Consider the following 8586-nt stretch of genomic DNA (forward strand, 5'->3'; position numbering starts at 1 on the left):
GTCCTCTCAGTGAAAATAGTCCAAATGCGCTGTCACAGCACGGTTAATCATCTGTCGGTTCTCACTCATGCTGGAATAGGATCCGTTGATCCTTTTGCATCTGTCACTACGCCCAGTACTCGTGAGTTTGAAGCTCGTCACAGTCATCCCATCCCAGATCCTACTCATAAGTGAAAGTGGTCAAGGCATGGCTGAATTGCCAGCCCCCTAAACCTGATCTCTGAACATAAAATTATACAAAAGATATGAAATAAATCACTAAAAGTAGTTTTTATACTAAACTAGTAGCTAGGGTTACACAAGATAAGTAAATGATGCAGAAATCTACTTCTGGGCCCACTTGGTGTGTGCTTGGGCTGAGCATTGAGCTTTCATGTGTAGAGACTCTTCTTGGAGTTAAATGCCAGGTTGTAGCCTGTTTCTGGCGTTTAACTCTGATTTGCAACCTGTTTCTAGCGTTTAACTTCAGAATAGGGAAGGAAGTTGGCGTTTGAACGCCAGTTTGCATCATCGAGACTCAGAAAAAGTATGGACTATTATATATTGCTGGACAGCCCTGGATGTCTACTTTCCAACGCAATAGAGAGTGTGCCAAGTGGGTTTCCGTAGCTCCAAAAAATCCACTTGGAGTGCAGAGAGGTCAGAATCCAACAGCATCTGCAGTCCTTCTTCAGTCTCTGAATCAGATTTTTGCACAAGTCCCTCAATTTCAGCCAGAAAATACCTGAAATTACAGAAAAACACACAAACTCATAGTAAAGTCCAGAAATGTGATTTTTATTTAAAAACTAATAAAAATATACTAAAAACTAACTAAATCAGACTAAAAATACTAAAAAACAATGCCAAAAAGCGTATAAATTATCCGCTCATCACAACACCAAACTTAAATTGTTGCATGTCCCCAAGCAAATGAAAATCAAATAGGATAAAAAGAATAGAATGTACTATAAATTCCAAAATATAATGAAACTTAGCTCCAATTAGATGAGCGGGACTAGTAGCTTTTTGCCTCTGAACAGTTTTGGCATCTCACTTTATCCTTTGCAGTTCAGAATGATTGACATCTATAGGAACTCAGAATTTAGATAGTGTTATTGATTCTCCTAGTTCAGTATGTCTATTCTTGAACACAGCTACTTTATGAGTCTTGGCCGTGGCCCTAAGCACTTTGTTTTCCAGTATTACCACCGGATACATAAATGCCACAGACACATAACTCGGTGAACCTTTTCAGATTGTGACTCAGCTTTGCTAGAGTCTCTAATTAGAGGTGTCCAGGGTTCTTAAGCACATTCTTTTTTGCTTTGGATCACGACTTTTACCGCTCAGTCTCAAGCTTTTCACTTGACACCTTTACGCCACAAGCACATGGTTAGGGACAGCTTGGTTTAGCCGCTTAGGCCAGAATTTTATTCCTTTGGGCCCTCCTATCCACTGATGCTCAAAGCCTTGGATCCTTTTTACCCTTGCCTTTTAGTTTAAAGGGTTATTGGCTTTTTGCTCTTGCCCTTTTGGTTTAAAGAGCTATTGGCTTTTTCTGCTTGCTTTTTCTTTTTCTTTCTCTCTTTTTTTCGCATTTTTTTCTTTTCTTTTTTTTTCTATAAGCTTTTGTATTCACTGCTTTTTCTTGCTTCAAGAATCAATTTTAGAATTTTTCAAATTATCAATAACATTTCTCCTTTTCATCATTCTTTCAAGAGCCAACAAATTTAACATTCATAAACAACAAATTCAAAAATATGCACTGTTCAAGCATTCATTCAGAAAACAAAAAGTAGTGTCACCACATCAATATAATTAAACTAATTTCAAGGATGAATTCGAAATCATGTACTTCTTGTTCTTTTGTTTTTATAACATTTTTCATTTAAGAGAGGTGATGGATTCATAGGACATTCATAGTTTTAAGGCATAGACACTAGACACTAATGACCATGTAGTAAGACACAAACATAAACAATGCATAGAGAATGAAAACAGAAAAAAAACTAAATAGACAAGGAGATTAAGGAACGAGTCCTCCTTATTGAGGGTGGCGTCTTCTTCCTCTTGAAGAACCAATGGTGTTCTTGAGCTCCTCTATGTCTCTTCCTTGCCTTTATTGCTCCTCCCTCATAGCTCTTTGATCTTCTCTAATCTCATGGAGAGTGATGGAGTGCTCTTGGTGCTCCATCCTTAGTTGTCCCATGTTGGAACTTAATTCTCCTAGGGAGGTGTTGATTTGCCCCCAATAGTTTTGTGGAGGAAAGTGCATCCCTTGAGGCATCTCAGGGATTTCATGATGAGGAATTTCCTCATACTCTTGTTGAGGTCCATGAGTGGGATCTCTTGTTTGCTCCATCCTTTTCTTAGTGATGGGCTTATCCTCATCAATGAGGATCAATGAGGATGTCTTCCTCTATGTCAATTCTAGCTGAATTGCAAAGGTGACAAATGAGGTGAGAAAAGGCTAACCTTGCCAAAGTGGAGGATTTGTCAACCACCTTGTAGAGTTCTTGAGGTATAATCTCATGAACTTCCACTTCCTCCCCAATCATGATACTATGGATCATGATGGCCCGATCCACAGTTACTTCGGATCGGTTGCTAGTAGGAATGATAGAGGGTTGGATGAACTCCAACCATCCTCTAGCCACAGGCTTAAGGTCCGGTCTTCTCAATTGAATCGACTTACTTCTTGAGTCAACTTTCCATTGAGCTCCTTCTACACATATGTCCATGAGGACTTAGTCTAACCTTTGATCAAAGTTGACCCTTCTAGTGTAGGGGCGTGCGTTTTCTTGCATCATTGGCAAGTTGAATGCCAACCTTACATTTTCCGGACTGAAATCTAAGTATTTTCCCTGAACTATTGTAAGCCAATTCTTTGGATTTGGGTTCATACTTTGATCATGGTTCCTAGTGATCCATGCGTTTGCATAGAACTCTTGAACCATTAAGATTCTGACTTGTTGAATAGGATTGGAGAGTACTTCTCATCCTCTTCTTCTAATCTCTTGTCGGATCTCCGGATATTCGCCCTTTTTGAGCTTAAAAGGGACCTCAGGGATCACCTTTTTCTTGGCCACAACTTCATAGAAGTGGTCTTGATGGACCTTTGAGATGAACTTCTCCATCACCCATGACTCAGAGGTGGAAGCAATTGCCTTCCCTTTCCTCTTTCTTAAGGTTTTTCTGGCCTTAGGTGCCATTAATGGTTATGAAAAAACAAAAAGCAATGATTTTACCACACCAAACTTAAAAGGTTTGCTCGTCCTCGAGCAAAAGAAGAAGGAAAATATTAGAAGAAGAAGAAAATAGAGGAGATGGAGGGAAAGAGTGTACTCGGCCAAGGGGGAAGAAGTGTTTGTAATGTGTAAAAATGAAATAGTGGTGATGGGTTTATATAGGGGTTGGGGGTTAGGTTTCGTGTATTGGGGTTGGGTTTGGGAGGGAAAGGAATTTTTGAATTTGGAGGTAGGTGAGGTTTTTGGGGAAGAGTGGATGGATGTGAGTGGTGAAGAGTATTTGGGGAAGAGATATGGAGGTGATTGGTGAAGGGTATTTGGGGAAGAGTATTATGAAAGGGTGTGAAGAGGAGAGAAGAAGAGGTGGGATAGGTGGGGATCCTGTGGGGTCCACAGATCCTGAGGGGTCAAGGATTTAGCATCCCTACTCCATTTAGGCATGCAAAACGCCCTTAGAGTGCACTTCTGGCGTTAAACGCCAGGTTGCTGCTTGTTTCCGGCGTTTAACGTCAGCTTTTCTCCCATTCTTGGCGTTAAACGCCAAGCAGATGCTCTGTTCTGGCGTTAAACGCCAGTCTGGTGCTTGTTTCTGGCGTTAAACACCCAGAATGGTGCCAGACTGGGCGTTTAACGCCCATTCTGCTACTCTTACTGCGTTTAGATGCCAGTAAGCTCTTCCTCTAAGGTGTGCTATTTTTAATGCTGTTTTTCATTCTGTTTTTGATTTTTCAATTATTTTTGTGACTTCACATGATCATCAACCTAAAGAAAATATAAAATAGCAATGGAAAATAAATAGATATAATTAAATAACATTGAGTTTCCTCCCAATAAGCGCTTCTTTAATGTCAATAGCTCGACCGTGAGCTCTCATGGAGCCTCACAGATAACCAGAGCAGGGTTGGGGCCTCTCTACACCAAACTTAGAGTTTGGTTGTGGCCTCTCAACACCAAACTTAGAGTTTGGTTGTGGCCTCCCAACACCAAACTTAGAGTTTGAATGTGGGGATTTTGTTTGACTCTGTATTGAGAGAAGCTTTTCATGCTTCCTCTCCATGGTTACAGAAGGAGAACCTTGAGTCTTAAGTACAAGGTAGTCTTCATTCAACTGAAGGACCAACTCTCCTCTGTCAACATCAATCACAGTTTTTGTTGTGGCTAGGAAGGGTCTTCCAAGGATGATGGATTCATCCTCATCCTTCCCAGTGTCTAGGATTATGAAATCAGCAGGGATGTAAAGGCCTTCAACCTTTACTAGCACGTCCTCTACTAGTCCATAAGCCTATTTCATTGATTTGTCTGCCATCTCTAGTGAGATTCTTGCAGCTTGTACCTCAAAGATTCCCAGTTTCTCCATTACAGGGAGTGGCATGAGGTTTATCCCTGACCCCAGGTCACATAGAGCCTTCTCAAAGGTCATGGTGCCTATGGTATAAGGTATGAAGAATTTTTCGGGATCCGGTTTCTTCTGAGGTAATGTTTGCCTCATTAATGCACTCAGTTCATTGGTGAAAAAGGGGGGTTCATCCTCCCAAGTCTTATTACCAAATAAACTGGCATTCAACTTCATGATTGCTTCTAGATACTTAGCAACTTGCTCTTCAGTGACATCTTCATCCTCTTCAGAGGAAGAATATTCATCAGAGCTCATGAATGGTAGAAGGAAGTTCAATGGAATTTATATGGTCTCTGTATGAGCCTCAGATTCCTTTGGTTCCTCAAAGGGAAACTCCTTTCTGTCCAGAGGACGTCCCATGAGGCTTTTCTCACTGGGACTCACGTCCTCCTCACTCTTTCCAGGTTCGGCCATGTTGGTCATGGTTATGGCCTTGCACTCTCTCTTGGGATTTTCTTCTGTATTGCTTGGGAGAGTACTTGGAGAAGTTTCAGTAATCTTCTTACTCAGCTGACCCACCTGTGCCTCCAAATTTCTAATGGAGGACCCTGTTTCATTCATGAAACTTAGTGTGGTCTTGGATAGATCAGAGACTATGGTTGCCAGGCCAGAATGGCTCTGTTCAGAATTCTATGTCTATTGCTGAGAAGATGATGGAAAAGGCTTGCTATTGCTAAACCTATTTCTTCCACCATTATTATTGAAGCCTTGTTGAGGCTTCTGTTGGTCCTTCCATGAGAAATTTGGGTGATTTCTCCATGAAGGATTATAGGTGTTTCCATAGGATTCTCCCATGTAATTAACCTCTGCCATTGCAGGGTTCTCAGGATCATAAGCTTCTTCTTCAGAAGATGCTTCTTTAGTACTGTTGGATGCAGCTTACAATCCATTTAGACTCTGAGAAATCATATTGACTTGCTGAGTCAATATTTTATTCTGAGCCAATATGGCATTCAGAGTGTCAATTTCAAGAACTCCTTTCTTCTGAGTTGTCCCATTATTAACAGGATTTCTTTCAGAAGTGTACATGAATTGGTTATTTGCAACCATTTCAATGAGTTCCTGAGCTTCTTCAGGCGTCTTCTTCAGATGAAGATATCCACCTACAGAGTTGTCCAAAGACAACTTGAACAGTTCAGACAGACCACCATAGAATATACATATGATGCTCCATTCTGAAAGCATGCCAGAAGGACACCTTCTGATCAATTGCTTGTATCTTTCCCAAGCTTCATAGAGGGACTCACCTTCCTTCTGTCTGAAGGTTTGGATTTCCACTCTAAGCTTGCTCATCTTTTGAGGTGGAAAGAATTTGGCTAGGAAAGTACTGACCAGCTTTTCCCAAGAGTTCTTGTGAATCTAACCATGTTCTAGCTCTGTCTCTTACAGCAAAAGGGAAAAGCATAAGCCTGTAGACCTCGGGATCAACTCCATTGGTCTTGACAGTGTCACAGATTTGTAAGAATTTAGCTAAGAACTGATGAGGATCTTCCAATGGAAGTCCATAAAACTTGTAATTCTGTTGTATTAGAGAAACTAATTGAGGCTTAAGCTCAAAGTTGTTTGCTCCAATGGCAGGAATTGAGACGCTCCTTCCACAGAAGTCAGAAGAGGGTGCAATAAAGTCACCAAGCATCTTCCTTGCATCTCCACCATTGTTATTGGGTTCGGCCATGTCTCCTTCTTTTTCGAAAATTTCTGTCAGGTCCTCTCCAGATAGTTGTGCTTTAGCTTCTCTTAGTTTCCTCTTAAGAGTCCTTTCAGGTTCAGGATCAGCTTCAATAAGAATGTCTTTATCCCTGTTCCTGCTCATATGAAAACAAAGAGAACAGAAAAGAATAGAAATCCTCTATGTCACAGTATAGAGATTCCTTTATGTGAGTAAAAGAAGAGAAGAATAGAAGAAGGAGAAGAGAAAAAAATTCAAATTTAATTTAAAATAAAAAAATATTTTTGTTTTTATTTAGAAATCAGTTATAATTCGAAAATTAAAAAGAGAAACAAAATGAAATTTGAAACTAAATGAATTAATTAAATAAAAAGATATTTTTGAAAAAGTTGTTAGGGATTTTCGAAAATTAGAGAGAGAAAAGTAGTTAGGTGATTTTGAAAAAGATATGATTGAAATAGAAAATTTTTAAAATCAAACTGAAAAGTTAAGTAGTTAATTGCAAAACATTTGAAAATCAATTTTAAAAAGTTAAGAAGTTAGAAAAGATTTTGAAAAAGATATGATTGAAAATCATTTTAAAAAAGATTTGAAAAGGAAATTAAAAAGATTTGATTTTTGAAATTAAAGTTGGTTACTTGACTAACAAGAAACTAAAAGATATGATTTTAGAATTTAAAGTTTGATCCTTTCTTAATAGGCAAGTAACAACTTAAAATTTTTGAATCAAAACATTAATTGTTAGCATTAATTTTGAAAATATGAAATAGAAATAAGAAAAAGATTATGAAAATAAATTTTGAAAATTTCGAAAATATGAAAGAAAAAATGAAAAAGATTTGATTTTTTGAAAAAGATAGAATTTTTAAATTGAAATTTATGAGTAAAACAAAGAAAGATATATTTTTGATTTTTGGATTTTTAGTAAAGAGAAAGAAAAACACCAAATTGAAACAAAACATAGAAATTATGAATCAAAACAACTAATGCATGCAAGAAAACTTTGAATGTCAAGATAAACACTAAGAACACTTTGAAGATCATGATGAACATCAAGAACATGTTTTTGAAAATTTTTAAGAAAAGAAAAATATGCAAGACACCAAACTTAGAAATTTTTAATGTTGACACACTAACAAATTGAAAATGCACATGAAAAACAAAAAAAAAAACACAAAACATGAGAATGCAAAGATCAAACAAAGAAGATCATCAAGAACAACTTGAAGATCATGAAGAACACATGATGAATTTTCGAAAATTAAAGGGAAATTAAAAAGATGCAATTGACACCAAACTTAAAAATTGACACTAGACTCAAACAAGAAACATCAAATTTTTGGGTTTTATGATTTTATTAAATTTTTTGGTATTCTTTTTTTTGAAAAATTTTTTGGAAAAAGAAAAATAAGGATTTCAAAATTTTTAATGAGAATTCCAAGAATCATGCAATGTTAGTCTAAAGCTCCGGTCCAGGAATTAGACATGACTTACTAGCCAGCCAAGCTTTCAGTGAAAGCTCCAGTCCAAAACACTAGACATGGCCAATGGCCAGCCAAGCTTCAGCAAAACATTACATACAACAGCTAATTTGCTAAGAAAGACAAAGAAGCTCTTCGAAAGATAGTTAAAACCTCGGTCCAAAAGATTAGACATGGCTTAACAGCCAGCAAGGATTCAACATATCTCATGAAACTCTAGAATTCATTCTTAAAAATTTTGAAGAACATAGAATAATTTATTTTATTATAAAATTTTTTTTGAATGATTTTTTCGAAAACAAAAAGAATAAAAACAAAAAGCTTAAAATTAAAATAAAATTACCTAATCTGAGCAACAAGATGAACCTCAGTTGTCCAAACTCGAACAATCCCCGTCAATGGTGCCAAAAACTTGGTGCACAAAATTGTGATCTCAACGGCGCCAAAAACTTGGTACGCATGATAAACCACTATTTTATGGTTTATAATGTTTTTAATTGCGTGGTTTTATCATGATCTTTACCCACTTATTCATATGATTAGCATGCATTTATATATCCTTCCTAAAATTATTACATGATTGAAAACTTGCTTCCTAGAGACTTTTAATTATGCATTTTAATTCTCCTTTATTCCATTCGATGCCGTGATTTGTGTGTTAAGTGTTTCAGGCTTTATAGGGCATGAATGAGTTGGAGATTGGAAAGGAAGCTTGCAAAAATGGAAGGAACACAAGAAATTGAGGAGATAACCAGCGAGAAGTGACGCGGCCGCATAGCTCACACGACCACGTGGAAGAGAGGAAATCGC

General features: G+C 37.5%; 1 non-coding gene across 1 annotated transcript; it reads left to right on the top strand.

The window, feature by feature from the left end:
- Positions 1–5809: 5809 nt before the first annotated feature.
- LOC112786996 (small nucleolar RNA R71) lies at positions 5810–5913 on the top strand. Its single transcript, XR_003194435.1, has one exon. It is a non-coding gene; the product is annotated as a small nucleolar RNA R71 (small nucleolar RNA).
- The last annotated feature ends 2673 nt before the right edge of the window (positions 5914–8586 follow it).

This window comes from Arachis hypogaea, chromosome 20 (genome assembly GCF_003086295.3).
Source record: "Arachis hypogaea cultivar Tifrunner chromosome 20, arahy.Tifrunner.gnm2.J5K5, whole genome shotgun sequence".
NCBI classification, from domain to species: Eukaryota; Viridiplantae; Streptophyta; class Magnoliopsida; order Fabales; family Fabaceae; genus Arachis; species Arachis hypogaea.